The 18,491-nt window shown below is 53.4% G+C and overlaps 5 non-coding genes across 5 annotated transcripts; 4 read left to right on the top strand and 1 right to left on the bottom strand.

Moving 5' to 3' along the window:
* Window positions 1-3,425: 3,425 nt before the first annotated feature.
* TRNAS-GCU lies at window positions 3,426-3,507 on the bottom strand. Its single transcript has one exon. It is a non-coding gene; the product is annotated as a tRNA-Ser (tRNA).
* Window positions 3,508-4,896: 1,389 nt separating this feature from the next.
* Window positions 4,897-4,978, top strand: TRNAS-CGA. Its single transcript has one exon. It is a non-coding gene; the product is annotated as a tRNA-Ser (tRNA).
* Window positions 4,979-6,509: 1,531 nt separating this feature from the next.
* TRNAF-GAA lies at window positions 6,510-6,582 on the top strand. Its single transcript has one exon. It is a non-coding gene; the product is annotated as a tRNA-Phe (tRNA).
* A 1,915-nt stretch (window positions 6,583-8,497) lies between these two features.
* TRNAR-UCU lies at window positions 8,498-8,570 on the top strand. The gene has a single exon. It is a non-coding gene; the product is annotated as a tRNA-Arg (tRNA).
* A 9,581-nt stretch (window positions 8,571-18,151) lies between these two features.
* On the top strand, window positions 18,152-18,224 carry TRNAR-UCG. The gene has a single exon. It is a non-coding gene; the product is annotated as a tRNA-Arg (tRNA).
* Window positions 18,225-18,491: the final 267 nt, after the last annotated feature.

Raw genomic sequence — 18,491 nt, 5'->3', positions numbered from 1 at the left:
GAGGGGGTGGGAGGAAGGTTGTCTGGCAGATATGTAAAGGGGACTGTGTCTCCCTGTCTGGCCCAGGCTCCTTGGAGGAGGTGATCTCAGTGTGTCTGGCTGTCTCCATTCCTCCCACCCATAAGAATCCCTGGTGTGTGGGTGCACCCTAGACCATTAAGGATCTCTGGTGGGTGGGTGTCTCTCTCCCCCATAGTCAGGATCTCTGGGGCGTGGCTGTATAACAAGAGACTTTGACTCACCCAGGCTCGGCTGCCATCATGGAACAGACCAGGTCCTTCTGTGGAGGGTTTGCGTTCCTCCAAGGCCGTGATCTCAGTGTGTGTGGGTGTCCCTGTCCCTTCAACCCTTAACAATCCCTGGTGCGTGGGTGCACTGGGCCCCATTACAATCCCCTCTGTCTTACCCCCCATGAGGGATCCGGTGGCTGTGGGTGTCTCCACGCTACTGGGGGTGTCTGGTGCCCCTGTCCCTGCTGGTTAATAGTGGAGTGTGTGGGTGTCCCCCCGCCCGTTACGGATCCGTGTTGTGCGGATGCCCCCGTTCTTCTCATTAAGAATGGTGCAACGGAGCATATGGGTGTGTCCCCCACCCCATGAACTAGCTCCCGTGTGTGGTTCCCCTGCCCCCATCCAGGCTCTGTGGGTGTCGCTGTTCCGCTTTTCAAGACCCGTGTTGCAGGGGGGCGTCCCTCCCCGCAAGTCAGAATCCCCAGCATGTGGGTGCTCCCATCCCCCCATCCAGGCTCTGCGGGGTAGGGGTGTATAAAAAGAGACTGTGTCTCACTGTCTTGCCCAGGCTACGCTGCAGGGGCTATTCACAGGCGCGACCCCACTACTGATCGGCCGGGAGTTTTGACCTGCTCCGTTTCCAACCTGGGCCGGTTCACCCCTCCTTAGGCAGCCTGGGGACCCCAAGCTTCCCCGGGATCACCATATTGATGCCGAACTTAGTGTGGACACCTGATCGGCACAGCCCCCTCGGAGGCTGGGCTGAAGCCCAAGTGTCTACACTGTAATTTTATAACCCTGCAGCACGAGCCCCACAAGCCTGAATCAACTGACCCAGGGTTTGAGAATAGTGGCTTGGGTGTGTTAATGGCAGTGTAGACAGAATGCCAGGCTATGTCCACACTGCAATGAAACACCCACGGCTGCCCCGTGCCAATGCAGGCTCCCAGGGCTTGGGGCATGGGGGTGGTAAATTTGCAGTGTAGACATCTTGGTTCAGGTTCAATACCGGGCTCTGGACCCCACAAGGTTGGTAGGGAGTTTAGCAAGCGAAAAAGTTAAAATGGCAGCGGAGTATTACCCTGGACTCAATGGCAGTTCTCCATTGGTCTGTCTGCTTTGGGGCAGGGACAATAACACGTCCTGCTGCATTTGTTATTTCAAAGGGCGGTTTAGGATTTTCATTCTCACACACAGTGCACAAAGCAGGACTCAACCCTCCGTGCAAACTAAATGAGCTGCCCACAGATTCTGACAGCCACAATGAGCCATTTGGTGTGAGAGCCCAGACCTGCCCCTGTCGCAGAGGAAGCAGGATCATCTGTGACAGGCTGGACCACTGACCTATCAGCTCTTAACTCCCAAACTTTCAGTAATTCTGTTATCAGTGTAATTTAAACAGCCAGACTGGGCTGGACCAAAGGCCCATCTAGCTCTGTGTTTTGTCCTCCAACAGTAGCCAATACCAGGTGCCCCAAAAGTTAATCAACAAAGCACCACGAGGAGTTGAACCCAGGATCTCCTGTTTACAAGGCAGGTGCTTTAGCCAGCTAAGCCCTGGTGCCTGCCTGTGGCTAAAATACAGTGTCTGCCCACACCTGACTCCCTGCCATCCCCATTGTGGCCTGCAAAGCTTTGCTTGTGTTTGGATTCTGCAAAGCAGAGGATCAGGTGAGGTTTTCCTTGCAAGCTGTGTGTGTGTGTGTGTGAATCTTTGGCCAGGTCTGCACTACAAAGTTATTTCAGTATCATTATATTGCTCAGGTGTGTGAAAAATACACAATGGTCCCTCGGTCAGCAGCTTTTGGCTGGTGCACACACTGCAATGCCACGTCTGGCGACAAAATTGCCCTGTTTTGGTGACAAAATAAAACCACCTCGACGAGAGGCCTAGAGCTTTGTGCAGCAAACTTAAAGTGACAAATTGTCAGTGTAAATGCTGCTAGTCATTATATCACCATAACTGGCCTCCACCAGTATCTCACCATGCCTGCCATAAACTCACCTGCCCTGCATTCCTGCTACAGAGGCTGGGCCCCTCCCTTTTCATAGCTCCAGAAAGTTCTGACAGCTGAGCCACTATCTACACCGGGATTAGGTTGATAGAACTGCATTGCCAGCCTAAGTAATGTAATTACACCAACCTAATTTCATAGTGTAGACGTGTCCAAAGAATCACACACACACCTTGGGAGCAAAACTTCATCTGCTCCTCTGCTTTACAGAATCCAAACACGAGCAACACTTGTCAGGGCCCAGTGGGGATTGGCAGAAAGTCAGGTGTGGGCAAACATGATACTAATTTCATAGTGTAGACGTGTCCAAAGAATCACACCCACACCTTGGGAGCAAAACTCCACCTGCTCCTCTGCTTTACAGAAGCCAAACACAAGCAATACTTGTCAGGGCCCAGTGGGGACTGGCAGAGAGTCAGGTGTGGGCAAACACACTGCTTTAAATAACAGCAGGTACCATGGTTTGGCTGGTTTAAGCACCTGCTTTGTAAACAAGAGATCCTAGGTTCAACTCCCAGTGGTACCTTGGTGAGTGGCTTTTGGGGCATCTGGTATTGGCTACTGTCAGAAGACAAGATTCAGAGCTAGATGGGCCTATGGTTTAAATTACACTCGCAGGCACTGATAATAGAGTTACTGAAAGTTTGGGTGTTAAGAGCTGATAGGTCAGTGGTCCAGTACCCTCAATGTGGTTTTAGCTGGAAAAACACCTGGAGGACAAAGACTAAACTGAACTGATTCAGAAATCAGAAGAGAATAATAACAATAATACTTTCAAACTCTCCCCAAACAGATTGGTATTGGTTTTTCAGTTTGGGGAATTTTGTTTTCCCAGTCAGACCTTGCCAAGGGAAGCAGGGAGAAAATGTTTGAGTTGCCTCCTTCAGAACAGCTTGGCCTAGACACTAGCTCTGGGTCACTGCTCTGGCCTTGCTCAGGTTGAGGGTATTTTAATAATTTGGGCAGGTCCCAGGGTGTTTGGAGGAGATGACGAGGATGTTCCCTTTTGAGATAAAAACTAAGAAATACAGGACTAGAAAATTTTTCTTTTTTTAAGAAATCTGGGATTTAGACATTTTATTTAAAGCAAGAGAGTTCTGAGTTTCTGTTTGCAAGAAGCAACATTGTACTAAAGGGGGACATGGTTGTCTACAAAGGAGGAGTAACGACGAAATGCATCTGATGAGGATGGGATTCGAACCCATGCGTGCAAAGCACAATGGATTAGCAGTCCATCACCTTAACCACTTGGCCACCTCATCTGAGCTGTCAAGAAAAAGACAGGAGGCGAAATCTAAGGCCAGCAGAGATAGGGACAAAAAGGAGTTTCTAAACACTAAGCGGAAGCAGAGGCTGAATGAGCTCCCCCCTTACATCTAGTGAGGAGCTGGGGGAAAGACTTCAGGAACAGACCGTGTTTGCACAGACACACCTACTCTGCCTAGGTATGCAGCATGATGGGGCCGCTTTCCCAAAATGACCAGAAGAACAAGAGCCACATCCAGCTGCAGTTCAGGAATCTGATGACCAAAGAGCCAATAAATGTTCTGAGGGCTGGTATAAAATGCCTTCTAGTGAGCTATTGAACAAGCTCAACCTGTTTAGCTTATCAAAAGAAGATTGAAAGGTGACTTCACTGAAGTGTTGAAGTGCCATATTGGAGAGAAAAGATTGGATATTAAAGGGCTCTTTAATCCAGCAGAGAAAGGCATAACAAGACCCAATGGCTGGAAGGTGAAAAGAGACAAATTCATATTACAACTAAGGCACAAATAGTCAACACCGAGGATGATTCACCACAGGAACAATCTCCCAAGGAAAGTGGTGGATTCGCCATGTCCTGATGTGATTTCATGAAGACTAGATGCCTTTCTGGAATGTGTTTGCCCCAAAAGTAGCTCTCGTGTCATACAGGAGGCCTGTGATATGCAGGGGGTCAGATTAGATGCTCTAATGGTCTCTCCTGGCAACAAAGTCGACTAATTTCTGAAAAACTGAGTGTAGCATTGGGAGCAGCATCTGATGTTTTCCTGTCCAGCCGGCTAGCTGCCTGGAACGAACGCTCCTTGAGTGGGGTGATCCAAGGGAGTAGCTCAAACCCCCAAAGTGCCTGGCCAGGGGCAGGACATTAGCCCAGCAAGGGAGGGGTGTGGCAGTGACATCACAAAGGCCTTTTGCAGGACCTCAGACTATTAGTCAAAGGTGGTGGGGAGGTGGTGACCTCACAGAGAGATGCTGACATCAGCCAGGCAGGATGCTGAAATCAGGGCTCCTAGGTCCTATTCCCAACGCTGCCACTGGCTGGCTGTGTGACCTAAGACAAGTCAATTCTCCTTTCTCAGCCTTGGCTTCTCCCTCTTTCAAGTAGGGATAACAATGATCCGCTCCTACCTAGCTCAAGGTGGGTGGAGGATGGGGATCCATTGGAGAGTGTCACTAGGAGTATCAGAGGGGTAGCCGTGTTAGTCTGGATTTGTAAAAGCAGCAAAGACTCCTGTGGCACCTGGCTAAGCAAACAGAACAAACCCCCAATCCCCCCTGTGCTTTGGGAGCCAGGTTTGCTGTGGGAATCCTGTAGTTCAGATGACTTCACACCTGGCCATTGGGATTCTTTACCAGTTTCTCTAGCATTGGGGCAATTTTGTGCTGCAGCTGTGATGGCCGAGTGGTTAAGGTGTTGGAGTCGAAATCCAATAGGGTTCCCCTGCGCAGGTTCAAATCCTGCTCACAGCGAGGCCTGTGTTTTAGCCAGTCTCTCACCCGGGCAACACCTCTGTACAACCCCCTGAGACACTCTCAATTCTCTCCCCACCCCAAGGAAATCCTGTTCTGCTCCTTTCATAGAGATCCCTGGGACGCCCCCTCACACTGTGTCCCTGAGGGGTCAGGCAAACTCTCAGCGCCTGAAGCCTCTGCCACTCACCTGGTGCCCCATAGATCAGCCATAGCCCTGGTTCTGCTCCTCTCTCTAGCATGTGAAAGGAGCCAAGTCAGCGACTCCATGGGAGCTACGGGGTTGCAGAACCAACAGAGGAAAAATAGGTGCTCAGCGCCCACTGGCAGCCAGCTCCCCCCCCCCCACTACAGGCCTTGCCGACAAGCTCCTCCTCTTCCCCTTCAGCACCTCCCACCTGCCAGTGATCAGCTGTTCAGTGGGGTGCAGGAGGCGCTGGGTGGGGAGGGGGAGGAGCAGGGGGAGGGAGAGGAATGGGGCAGGAAGGTGCAGGGTGGGAAGAGATGGGACAGGGGAGGGGGCTTGGAGGAAGGGGTGGGGTGGAGTGGGGGCAGGGCCTGGGGAGGAAAGGGGGGGCTTTGTCACAGACCCCTCTAGGGCCGGCCCTGATGGGAAGCACCGACTATCACAGTGACAATACAACTGACCAGCATTGTGGGGGAGGCTGAGGGAGATCCGCACTCACCAGGTCTCTTCTCTCCCCCACGGTGAGCCAGACACTGCTCTCTCCTGGCTCTCACTCTAGCAGCTGGACGCCAAGGAGCCATTTCCCCACAGGAAGTGCATTGAGTGCCCCTGTGGTGCTGGGGGGCTGGCGCTGCTGCTGCCTGTGGGGCTGGCAGGGGGGCTGATGTCTGCACAGACTCTCAGCTGCCAGGCCGGAGGGGGCACTTGGGACCTTACCAGACTGGCTCAGTGAAGACGGGGGGTTGACAGAGCAATACAGACGCTCTCCAGAGCACGGAGCAGCAGCCGCCCATGCAGCCAGGCAATGAGCATTTCCCACAGCCTGGAGCCAAGGGGGAGGCGGCAGCTGCTGTTCCAGCTCCTCGGGGACAGGCCCTGTCAGCCAACAGCCACTTCTTACTCCCCACAGCTAAGGGCGCCGGGTTCCTCCGGTGGGGGTGTGGAGCAGCCGTTCGTTTTCCTGTTCGCACTCCTCTGCGGTGTGAAAATCGGGGAGGGGAGGCAGAACACCCACTTCCCTCACGAAATGACGCCCAGTGGGGGAAGCCAGGACAACAGGGTGGGGCGGCAAGTGGTGGCCAGACTCTCACTGCCAGGGTCTAGTCTAGCTCAGGGTCCAGCTCAACTTCCTCCCCGCGCCACTGGCCCCCCAGTCCCCTTCCCCCACCAGGTCAACCCGGGCACTAGGGCAGGAATGGGGTGAGGCAGCAAGTCAAGCCGAGCAAGGCAGGCAAAAGCGAGTCTTGTCTTCATGGGCCGCTCCCAATGACGTCCTTTTTGTGTGCAACTGCTGCAAATTATCTCGGGCAGAGAAGCAACAGGCCAAAATATTACCACACAGCTGCCAAAGTAGCTTAGTTGGGAGAGCGTTAGACTGAAGCTCTAAAGGTTCCTGGTTCAATCCCAGGCTTTGGCAGGTTCTTTCATTCTCTTTGTACAGGGGGGCAGCTTGTTCTCTGGCAGCCCAGTGGTACTTGCACCCAAGGTGAGCAGAGCTGCTGTGGGGCAAAGCAATTTTGGGGGCCCCTTCCATTAAAAAAAGTTGCAATATTGTATTCTCATGGGGCCCCTGTGGGGCCTGGAACAAACTTCCCCACTTGCCTCCCCTGTGGGTGGCACTGATGGTGAGTCTCTGATCTTGGGCTCTGCAGTAGGAAAACATAGAATGGGCTTCTGCCCCTACTTGGCCCACCTGACTTTTAACAAGGAGAGATGGGAGCTGTCTTTCCCAACACGGCAGGAAGAGAGTGAGGCAGGGTGACCCTCAGGAATGGTGCCAGAGGGCTGCTGGGCAGTGACAGGCAGGGATTGGGGATGAAAACTCCTCTGTGCAGCTGAGCAAGGGCAGTACCAGGGAAGGGGAATCTGTAAAAGTGGCCCTGTGGAAGGTGGAAGGGATTTGGGGGCCCAGGAGGAGGCGCTTGATGTTCAGTGCCTTGGAGCAGCTGGACTTGGCCATGGTGAGTGTTCAGGAAATGCACATTAACAATTCTAGGGTAGCTCAATAGGCAGAGGGTGATTGGGGGAAGGGCCTCCTGGCCAGGGAAGAACGATGGGGCTGGAGTCTTGTTTTTCACATTCACGGTGCAAGTACAGAAGGGGCTGGAGCTCCGACCAGGGAGGGCATTACTGGTGGGCTTTGTGCTCTGTGGCACTGGTTACTGCTATATTAGTGTGTATGGTCCCCAGTTAAGGCATGAGAGGGAAGATCAAAGGCTCCCTTCCTCTGGACTGCATGATGTTTGGTGTTGGGGGGGTTAATTGTGTCAGCCGGCCTGAGCACCGCTGGTCCTGTTTTCCCAACCATCAGAGGAAACATTTTTACAATGAGCACTACCTGGCGCAGGTCTGTAGTGAGGTCGGCTTAGAGGAGCTCACTCCAGCCACAGAGGGGGTTCACATTTCTGTGGGGACAGGCCAGGACTCGCACTGACCGGATTTATGCTCAGCTTTTGTGTCTTTAGCACGTTGCTTCTCAGATTCTTTCTTGGCCTGACTTGTTACACTTTGACACTTAACAGGCCAGAGTTTGTGCACCTTCCTATTATCCTCACTAGGATCTGATTTCCAAATTCTGAGGAATGACTTTTTGCCTCTAACAGCCTCCAGTACTCGGCCGTTTACCTAGAGTGGCGTTCTGCTGGTCCTCCTATTGTCATTTCTGATTTAGGGCAAACGTTTCATCTGAGCCTCTAATTGCGGTGTTTTTAAACGGTCTGCATGCTGCTTGCAGGCACCTAACACTTGTGACAGCAGCTCCTTTTAATTCCCATCCAACCATCTATACTTATGCCAATAGGTTGACTTTAGGTCTTTAACTTTGAGCGGTAGCTGAGAAGATGGTAAATTGGGCAGAAACCCATTCGACAAACTCTTCATTTCCTTGTTATTTCCTGACTTCTTCATTCATCCCCTTTTCCTTTTTTCCTGGGTGAGGCGGCGGCCTGCCAGGGAGCTCCCTGGCACCTCTGGCTGCCTGGGCTGAAGGCAAGAGGCAGGTCTGGGCGTGGTGAGGGCCTCCTGTCCTGGCCTGAGGCCGCACTGCTTCCTGGTATCCTTTTCCCACCCACACCGGCAGGCGGCTGCTGTGGGAGAACACGAGGGAGGCTCTCGGGATGCCAGGCAGCGCTGTGTGGCTGTCAGGGGAAAGAGCCTTCTTCTCTAAAGATGGCTGGCAGAAAGGTGGTACTCAGCTCTGTAAGCGACCTGCCCAGTAGCCTTGCTGCCAGGGGATGCAGACATTTCTGTAAGGTGCAGAAAGAGGGTATTTGGCTTCCAAGTTAATATGAGAAATATGCATTTAGGAGATTGAATTTCCAATTTTTCACAGTGCCCCAGTGGCCTAATGGACAAGGCAATGGCTTTCTAAGTCAGAGATTGTGGGTTCGAGTCCCATCTGGGGTGAAAAACTGCCTCTGTATTGCAAGGAAACCTTGGCCTTATTTTCACCAAGGAAGTTGGGAGATGTTTGAACACAAAATACTGGATCTTGGGAAAAATGCCCCAGAAATGGTATCTTGACAAATGCTTTCTAAACCCCTCAGTAGCAAACAATTAATGCTAGTGTTTGTCTGAGACTAGAGGGAAGAGGAGTGTTTACTCCCACACCTCAGTGAGTGAAACAGATGGAAAGAGCAAGGCCGTCCTGAAAGAGAATGGATCTGTCTGGAGACAAAGCAGCCCCTGAGAATGAGCAACGGTGTGAAAAGAAGAGGTTCAAATGTGTGTTAGATGTTAGTTAGTGTTAGAGGGTTTATCCCTTCACCCTCCCATTCCCTGGTCCTTCTTGCGTACACACAGAGCAGCAATACCCAAAGTCCGAAGGTGCAAACAATGAGATGTTTATTGGATTGAACTTCCAGCAAGCAATGATTCCAGTTTCCTTCCTCAGTGTCCCCATCCCAGCCCTGACGCCACAGAGCCTTGCCTGTGTCCCTGTTCCCATTCTCCCCCTTAGCAAGACATAGGACATATGGTGACACATTTCCTGATAGGGCCAGGCATCAAGGTGGAAGGTGTTGATATTCCATTTGTCCCACTGCCCCTTGCGTAGTACAGTGCCCTGCACCTTCTCTCATACGGGCGGGCCACACCTGTTCCAATTAGCATCCAGACTTCCCACTATAGTGGGCCCGGGAAGGTTGGGTCCAGGTTGTCTAGTACAGGGGGGAGGGGCTTACTCCATTACTTCTCGGTTATTTCCATAGGCAACGTATCACAAGTATACTTAGCAATACACCAGCCACTGTAATAATCCACAGCAACACCGAGAGACCTGAGCACTGCCGCATGGTCCAACATCCCAGCCACCACCGAAACACCTCCTCTCCTCCTTCGACGGGGTCAAGCTCTTAACATGTCCAGTTGCTGGCAGTTGCAATACGCTGCCGCTGCAGGTTTTCGTGCTTTTGTCCATTTCATAAGTCCATTGAATGTCCACAGAGAAATGGGTTATTGTCCAAACCAACTTAACCACGTGGTGTGGAATCAGGCTGTATGCGCTGGTTCGATTATTCACAGCAGTAAGAGTCACAGATCTATCTGTGCACCAAAGCCCAGAGAGCAGTGTGTAGTGTGGAATTTGGTTAGGGGCTGGTGTAATTGTGCCTCCAGTAATATGTACATTTCCAGCAAAACACCTCATACACAGTACACCCAATTGTCCACCCCTTGCCACGGGCCATTGGGTGTGCTCCTCCATGGCCATCAGGGAGGGGCACATTCAAACATCTTCTCTGGATTTACATCATTTTACACACCCCTCCATTGATTCCCAGCGAGCAAATCCCCTTCTCATTATTCCCATAGGGCTTGTGGGGCCCACCTCAGCTGCCGATTCACTTCCAGGCACCACGGTAGCTATTACACAGGTGCTGGCCTCCTAGTCAAGCATTTTGAATGTTCACACACATCTTCCCCCAGGTCAGCCTTTTGAAGCCATCCCCACCCATGTCATGAGGTTTTCTGTTCATTGAAACACAACAATGCTAACAACAAGACAAAGACCACAGACAAACAACACAAAAGATAGATTCATGGTATTATGGGTTAGTCTTTTGCTGGCACCAGCTTGCTTGTAGAGTGTCTGAAAAACAAAAGAAACAATTTCCACACACACACACACACACCCGGTGGGGACAGATTAGTGCTTAATAATAATAATACCACTTCCTTTTACAAATTTCCTTGCTAATTGCAGGAAAAATGGAAGAATTACCTCCAGGCTGTCCTTATTTTGTTCTATAGTCAGATAGTGAATTACCCCACTCGCTGGTCATTTATGAAATTCATGAGGTGGTGTGCCTCAGTTTCCCCTCTTGTACAACAGACCCAATTTGCAATAGTTTCTCTGCTGTATCAAGCTTTAAGTTTATCCTCAGGTAATAGCTGAGAGACAGCTTTAGATTTAGCTTTAGCACTGTACATACACACACACACACACACACTCCTTAGGATTAACCTGTCCCCCTTATTTTCAGGCTTGACTTGTTTTTTCACCTCCCTTTCCTGGAGGGCCACAGTCTGAGTCTTCCAGTAGCTTGTTTGCTGACCAGATGTATTTATTATTTGCAACTCCTTTGTGCTGCCACTGATGGGCAGTTGTCTCCTTCCCCCATCAGCTAGGTCATTTGCATTCACACCGGCTTTCGGGTTGCTTTTCGATCCAAAGCCATCAGCAGCTCAGAGACACAATCAACTTCCACCGGAGTTCTGATTACTTTCCACTTTCATCTTCTGCTTCAAAGCACACAGATCTGAAAAAAACCCCACAACCTATTGTGGCTCCCTTTGGAGCCCTAATAGGGTTTGAATTAAGTACCATGTTTTGTTTGCATTTCTTTTACCCCTTCTTCAATATACACTGCACACGTCCTGGGAAAACGCACATTCCTTCCATAGTTTAACCTTCATGACATTATGTTACAAACCATAAGTCTCACTTTAGGTTTTTAAAACCTTACACAATTACACACAACATTTTGTTTTGTCTAACATCCCTTGCACTGCAATAATTTTTTTTTACACAACTGTACCCCGATTACACGTCCATCTTGTACAACCAGAGACAGCCAGGGGCAGGCAAGTTAAGTGCCAATAGAAACCCCGGACATTCCTTTAGTGATTTTGCTTACATTACCCAGGAGTCAAATCATTTTGATGAGATTATCTCTCCGCCTGCTGCCTGCAGCCGTCCCCTATAGACCATTTCTGTGGGCAAAGGGCCCATTTCCCCTCAGAATGTCTATAAATGCTTCTTGGGACAAAACATAGTGGTGGTAGCAGCCACTTTACCTGACCCTCTTGTATAATTTAATTACTAAGCTTCCATCCAACATGAGTGCACAGAGCTGCACATACAATTACATTTATATAACTGGGTTTTATTATTAAACCAAAAACTGCCTTCTTGTAACACCACAACTGTTGCCTTTTGCTATTTCCACAACTCAAAAATGTTTACTTTCCTCCAAACTCTGTATTATTAATTTTTGCAAAGCCCTGGGCGGCTGCACTGCAGTGCTGGGGTGACTCTGCAGGGGGAGAAGCTGCTGTGGAGCAATGTAGAGCAGGTGCAGGAAGGAGACGGGTCACTATTCACATTCTGAACTGCACAATTTTCCAAATTTGGGAATGTCCGAGAACAATTCTAAAGGGAAGGTGAATGCAGAGCAGTGACACTGGAGGTGCCCAGACCTCCAATGGGGGCGGTGTGGAAATTAATAATGGGAAGAGCATTTGCGAAATTAGTCGTCACTGACAAGATTTGTCTCTGTTCTCATTTCACATTGTGGTGTTGTTTAGCAGAATCAAGACATAGTTTTACTGTATTAATTAAACACGTAATGTTATTTAACCAAGCCAAAAACTAAGGGTACGTCTACACTACGGGACTATTCCGAATTTGCATAAACCGGTTTTGTAAAACAGATTTTATAAAATCGAGTGTGCGTGGCCACACTAAACACATTAAATCGGTGGTGTGCGTCCACGGTCCGAGGCTAGCGTCGATTACTGGAGCATTGCACTGTGGGTAGCTACTCCGTAGCTATCCCATAGTTCCCGCAGCCTCCCCCGCCTCCCCTCCCCCGCCCCTTTGAATTTCCGGGTTGAGAAATTCATTGTCGCGGGTGGTTCTGGGTAAATGTCGTCAGTCACTCCTTCCGCTGGGAAAGCAACGGCAGACAAGCATTTCATGCCTTTTTTCCCTGGATTGCCCTGGCAGATGCCATAGCATGGCAATCATGGAGCCTGTGTAGCCTTTTGTGACTGTCACCGTATGTGGACTAGATGCCGCTCACAGAGGCGATTCAGCAGCGCTACACAGCAGCATGCTTTTGCTTTTGCATGATAGCAGGGATGGTTATCAGCCATATTGCACCATCTACCATACCATAAATTGGTAATAAGATGATTGTGGCTACCAGTCCTTTTGCACTGTTCCATTTGCTGCTGTCATAAGTGTCCCTGGCTGCTCTTAGCCAGGGGTGCAAAAGCCAAAATTGGGAATGACTCCCTGAGTCAATCCCTCCTTTTTGGTATCTAAAAATAGAATCAGTCCTGCCTAGAATATGGGCAAGTCCCCTAGTCCTGCCTAGAATATGGGCAAGTGTACTAGAGAACCACTGTATCAGAGAACCAGAGAGCACAGCTGCTCTGTGTCAGATCCTGCAGAAATTATGAGCTGTATGCTATTCACAGGGGGTGCTCCTGCAACAACCCCACCTGTTGATTCCGTTCTTCCCTCAGCCTTCCTGGGCTACCGTAGCAGTGTCCCCCCACTTGTGTGATGAAGTAATAAAGAATGCAGGAATAAGACACAGTGATTTGTTAGTGAGATATGAGTGGAAGGCAGCCTCCAGCTGCTATGATAGTCCAGACAGGACAGTAAAGAGTGTGTAGGAGAGGAGCCCAGCATCCCTCTGCTAGTTCAGGGGCACTTGAATCTTTTCTTTACACATGAAGGGTGGGGGCTGATAGAGCTCAGCCCCCTGTTTCTATGACGATGATGGTTATCAGCCATATTGCACCATCTACCATGAAAAATTAGGACCAAGCACCCTTGATTGACCTAACAGATGCTGGTCATCATGGTTACCAGTCCTTTTGCACTGCCCCTTTTGCCAATAGGCTGATGATGAGGACGGGTACCAGTCTTATTGCACCATCAGCCACCCATGGCGGGGCGAAGCAAGGATGTTGGTGTTGAGTGCTGCAGCATCGGGTCTATCTGCAGCATTCAGTAAAGATAGGGTGACATGTTAAAGAGTCAAGAGAGGATTGTTTTCCCTTTCACTTCTGGGGTGGGTAGGGGGGTGCGTAAATTGCCGAGCTATGCCCTGACCCACCGCGGACACTGTGTTTGACCCTAGAAGCATTTGGAGCTCAGCCAAGAATGCAAATACTTTTCGGAGACTGCAGGAACTGTGGGATAGCTTGAGTCCTCCAGTCCATGAGCGTCCATTTGATTCTTGGGCTTTCCGTTACGTTTGTCACGCAGCAGTGCGCTGAGCCCCTGCTATGGCGTCTGTCTGGAGATTTTTTAAAAATGATTTTGAATTTCGTCTTCTGTAACGGAGCGCTGATAGAACAGATTTGCCTGCCCTTACAGCGATCACATCCGCATGGTCCATGCGGAGCTCTTTCTTTATTTTGATTTTTAACTGCATCGCCACCCGTGCTGATCGGAGCTCCACGCTGGGCAAACAGGAAATATTCAAAAGTTCGCGGGGCTTTTCCTGTCTACCTGGCCACTGCATCCGAGCTCAGATTGCTGTCCAGAGCGGTCAGTGGTGCACTGTGGGATAGCTCCCGGAGGCCAATACCGTCGATCAGCGTCCACACTAACCATAATCTGATATGTTAATACCGATACTAGCGTTACTCCTCTCGTTAATGAGGAGTACAGAAACCGGTTTAAAGAGCCATTAAAATCGATATATGGTGCCTCCTAGTGTGGACGGTTGTGGCGTTAAATCGGTTTTACGCTCGTAAAACCGATTTAAACGCCTAGTGTAGACCAGGCCTTAGTGTCACTTATTTTTTCTCTGTCCTAGCAAGAACTAAATGAATTTTGTGACTTTCTGGAAAGTGCAGCGAGATTAAATGTGGGGAATTCAGTCCCTGTGTTTGTGAGCTGATGTTTTCCTCTCACAGGTCAGTGCCTGCATTGAAATACCAAGAGGGATCTAAGGGCTGGTGTACGCTGGGCACAGGGGTGTTTGCAGAAGGGGCGGGGCCTCAGGTGGAAGGGGCGGGGCAGGGCGTTAGTCTCCCCCAGCTGGCGGTTCTCGCCCTGCCCATGGTGTTGCAATGACAGAGGCTGCCCAGGCTGCACTTGTAGTGAGGTTCCCCCACTAGGTGGCCGCACAGAGGCTGCAGGAGACAGGCAGGTGGCAGCAGGGGAAGTGGCGACACAGGAGCTCTCAGCAGCAGGGTGAAGGACAATGCCGTGGAGGGGCAGCGACGCAGAGTGAACAGGGCAAACCGAGAGCCAGTTGAAGGAGTGTCGGCAGCAGAAGCTGAGGTTTCTCTTGATGCCTTCCCCTCCCTCCCCCACCCCTGGGGCTTTGCTGCCCAAGGGGAGTGGGGGTTGGGGGAAGGAGAGCGGAGGGGTCTCTTAAAGGAACATTGGATTGGCCTGTCACACCGCAAGGTGAGAAACTGAGGCACAGCACTGCCCAGTGTACTCTGGGGTGGGGGGGTTGCTGATGAGCATAGATTTGAATGTGGTTGTGGGGTTTTCCCAAACTCAGGCTAGATTCTCTTTCCCTTTTAACAGAAGTTCTCATTGGCTCTCCGCCCACGCAGAGCTGGGGAGTGGGGGCCTGTTGCCTTTTCCCCAGGCAGCAGGGTGACACCTGCCTGGCGAGTGAGGGTCGGTTTGGGTGACCCCCACTCAGGGCAGGCTAAGGGCGGGTCTCTGCCCTTTACTCAGCCCAGGGGGAGTTTTTTGCACTAACATCCCAAGTGTGCAAGTCCGTCCCCGCAGAGCAGCCCCATAGGGTGACATTGAAGAAACTGTGGAAAACGGGACAGGGGTGGGGGGCAATAGGCTCCTATATAAGAAAAAGTCCAGCCAAACCGGCCTGTCCCTTGAAACATGGGACATCTGGTCACCCTGGAGCAGCCCCGCACTCCTGCTCCCCGGTTGGTGCGTTTGTGACCCGGGGGCTGAAGCCGACGCGAGAAAGGGAAGGGAGCGAGCTCGGAGCTCTCCGGCGCCACCTGCTGGGAGCAGAGGGCAATGACTGAGCGACGTCCTGGCTAATTTAAATATCACCTGGTTCTCTGCCGGGTGGCTCCACTGGAGAGCTGGGGCGTGGCCTGAGTGTGGCAGCACCTTATTTGCATATTAAAAGCGGCAGTTTGGGGCCATTGGGGTTAAATAGGAGTAAGTTTTGGGGTTGGGCCCCACATGTTTAGTGCAGGCTGTGGGGAGCCGGGCTGAGCAGAGCCTGCCCCGACGGGGTGTGTGGTCACCCTGAGCTGGGAGCGTGTGGCCAGACATGGGGAAGGGGCTGCGGGGGGTGGGGGAGAGGTAAGGGAGAAGGTTGGCTTTGGAAAGCAGAAAGTGCCCCCTGCGGCTCCCCCCCCTTTTTGGTGTCTGGGTGGGGTTCTTGTTACCTACTGAAGAGCAGCAGCGGGGGTGGGGGAGGGGAATTGAGACTCTGCTTTGGAAGTTGCTGTGGGGCGCGACACAAGCCCCCTGGTGCTGGGTGCTGCTGTGGGGCATAGGACAGGTGGGGGCGGGGCTGTCAGGGTCCTTGAGATGAGGGGGGGATCCTGGTTGGCTGGTGCCTGCCTACCTAGTGTTTTCTGACAGCTGATCTCCCATTGGCCCTCACGCGGGGATTGTCTCTGAAAGCTGGTCTCCCATTGGGCCCTCGTACGGGGCGGGTCTCTGAAAGCTGGTCTCCCATTGGGCCCTCCCCACCTGACGGTTCTGACAGGCTCATCTCCCATTGGTGACGTTGTCTGACAGCGATGCGGGGCGGAGCCGCCGGGGCCTTGTGCGCTCAGAGCTCAGCGCCGCCCGCGAGAAGCGGCGCGAGGCCGCGCGGGGCGGGTCCCGCTGCCGGGCGGAGGGACCGAGACCGCAGCCGCGGCGCCGCCTCCCGCCTGGCGAGAAGCCGCAGCACCGGGGGGGGGGTCACAGGGCGCGAGGCGCTTCCGCGCGCGGCTGTTTCCTGCCGGTCGCGGGGTGACGGGTCCTGCCCGGGGCGGCCGCGGGGTCCCGATGGCAGCGGGGGGCTCTGGCGTCCGCCCGCCCGCGGAGGCTGGGAGCTGCGGGCCACCTGCACTGGCCGGGGCTGCGGCTCCTCCTCACCCCGGTGACTGGGAGCTCCGGGCTCTGCCTGCGGTGTCTGAGCGCCGGGGCTCCTCTCCTGCCCGGGGCGGCCGGGAGCTCCTGGGCTGCGGCTCCTCCTCACCCCGGTGACTGGGAGCTCCGGCTCTGCCTGCGTGTCTGAGCGCCGGGCTCCTCTCCTGCCCGGGGCGGCCGGGAGCTCCCGGGCTGCGGCTCCTCCTCACCCCGGTGACTGGGAGCTCCGGGCTCTGCCTGCGGTGTCTGAGCGCCGGGGCTCCTCTCCTGCCCGGGCGGCCGGGAGCTCCCGGGGCTGCGGCGCTGCAGGGTCTGTGAGCAACGACGTGGGGCTGCGGGGCCCTCCCGCCATCAAGGCCTGTTGGGAAACCCTGGGTCCATCCGCAGCGGCTGGGAGCTCTGGGGTCCGCTCGTAGGAGCTGCAGGGGCCATCCGCAGTGGGGTGGGGCTGGGGGCTCCCGCCACCCATGGCTGCTGGGAGCCCCAGGGTCTGCCTGTGGGAGCTGTGGGGAGATGAGGGGTTTGGGGTGGAGGAGGGGCTCCAGGCTGCAGGGTGGGGCCGAGGATTCGCAGTGCAGGAGGGGCTGTGGGTTGTGGCGGGGGGTTGGGGTCCAGGATGGGGTGATGGCTCTGGGGTGGGGGCAGGGAGGAGGGGTTCCAGGGGGGGGAGGAAGCTCTGGGCTGGGGCCGGGGGGGGAGGGCTCTGGGGGGCACGAGGGGGCGCGGGGGTGGGGGGGGGGCCGGGCTGGGGCAGGGGGTTGGGGTGCAGACTTACCTCGGGCAGCTCCTGGTCAGCGGTGCAGCAGGGGGACCTACTGGCCACTTCCAGGGCGCAGTGCGGTGCCCTAGGACACGTAGGGACCAGCCTGCCTGAGCCCCGCAGCTCCGCTGACCGGACTTTATAACCCAGTCACCCCACTGGGAGCTCCAGGGTCCCCCTGTCCCATGTGGTGGCTGGGAGCTCTGGGATCCACCCACAGCAGCTGGGAGCTGTGGGGTCCAGCCGTGGTGGCATGGGCCTGTGGGAGCCCCTTCCGCCACTGGTGGCTGATAGCTGTGAGGCCCCCACTGGCCGACAGCCCCAGTCTTCCTGCCCCAGGGCTGAGGCGGAAAATGTCACTGAGATCTCTGAAAGTCACAGATTCTGTGACCCCCTTTATATAATCTTAGCCTTAATAGTTGTTGACTGTCTCTCTCAATCTAGTGGTCTGCTCTAGCGCAGATGGGACAGGGTAGACAGACGCTCACCCCCCAGCACAGGTTTGGGCAGCAATGGCTCTTGGGCTATTTGCTGTGAATGCAGAGGACTTGTCCAGGCCGGTGGAGCAGCTCAGCCAGATGAGGAGCTGGAAGAAGGAGACCTGAGCAGCCTGGAGATCCCTCTTTTTCTCCACAGCCACTGCCTGTCAGCAGGGTTCCCCCTCCTCCTCCTCAGTGACACCAAATCTAAGCACCTAGATAGCTGGTCTGTCCGCTGCACCCCAGTCCCTCATGGCTGAGCCTCCCTGCCAAAGTCCTGTACCTGGCTCCAGATAATTGTCTCACATCTCGCTGGGAACTCGACTTCTTGTGCCCAGAGAGTCTCGGCCCCATTCAGTAGAGGACCTGAGAAACACAGTGTCTGCCTTTTCCAAATAAGTGCTTGGAAAGGTTTTGTTCCTGTGACCACGTGGCCTAACGGATAAGGCATCTGACTTCGGATCAGGAGATTGAGGGTTCGAGTCCCTTCGTGGTTGTGCAATTTTACCTTTGTACTGAAAGTCCTGATCCCTTCAGGGCTGGAACCTCTTCTTGGCCGCTCAGGCCAATGCTCTGGCTTCAGCTAGAGCCACGGGAAGGAGTTGGGGGTTGGGTGTCACAAAGGCTGGGGCATGAGCCCCAGGTGCTTCCAGTCTCGCCTTTGCCCTTCCTGACTTGCCAAAGACAATGGGCGGCTGCCCGGGCTAGCGTGTGGAGCAGTTTCCCTCTTCCAAGTGTGCGCCTGTCCCTGTGCTGGAGGGTAC

The sequence above is a fragment of the Mauremys reevesii genome, linkage group 12, assembly GCF_016161935.1.
Source record: "Mauremys reevesii isolate NIE-2019 linkage group 12, ASM1616193v1, whole genome shotgun sequence".
NCBI lineage: Eukaryota > Metazoa > Chordata > Testudines > Geoemydidae > Mauremys > Mauremys reevesii.
The sequence above is the reverse complement of the archived record's forward strand: the minus strand, read 5'-3'. Positions and strand labels throughout refer to the sequence as shown.